We start from the raw sequence: 445 nt of genomic DNA, 5'->3' as shown, positions 1-445 counted from the left end.
TATTAATAATATTAATATTAATAATAATTTATAATATTATATATAATTCCCCAGTTTGTCAGATATTAATCCTTAAAGATAGCCAAATACGCGCGCTCGTCCGGCCTACTACTGCGAAGTGTATATGCCTACCGATCGCTTGGCGCGTGGGCCTTGGGAGTTGGGGATTGGCTGGCAAGCGCCCCGCGCCGCGCACACCGCCGCAAGTCATAGCTCGGATAGCGCGCTTGCCAGGCTATCCCCGCTCCCTATGGCCCACGCGTCAAGTGATCGGTAGGCGTATATACTTCGCAGTAGTATTCGGCTATTTTTAAGGATTAATATCTCCTTAACTATTGGAGAAACTTATAAAATGATAGAGGACTTTTCGACTCAGTTTAGTCTGTTCTACCTACCCATAAAATATTTGGCGATTATTTCCAGACACTATATATATATATATATA

General features: G+C 42.5%; 1 protein-coding gene across 1 annotated transcript in view; it reads left to right on the top strand.

Moving 5' to 3' along the window:
• The window catches only part of LOC108687580 (ribonuclease P protein subunit p40-like), a 42,254-nt gene that overhangs the window by 30,703 nt on the left and 11,106 nt on the right, over positions 1-445 (top strand). The window lies entirely within an intron of this gene.

The sequence above is a fragment of the Atta colombica genome, unplaced genomic scaffold (genome assembly GCF_001594045.1).
Source record: "Atta colombica isolate Treedump-2 unplaced genomic scaffold, Acol1.0 scaffold21, whole genome shotgun sequence".
Taxonomy (NCBI): Eukaryota; Metazoa; Arthropoda; class Insecta; order Hymenoptera; family Formicidae; genus Atta; species Atta colombica.
Note: the sequence above shows the minus strand (reverse complement) of the source record. Positions and strands in the feature narration are given on the sequence as shown.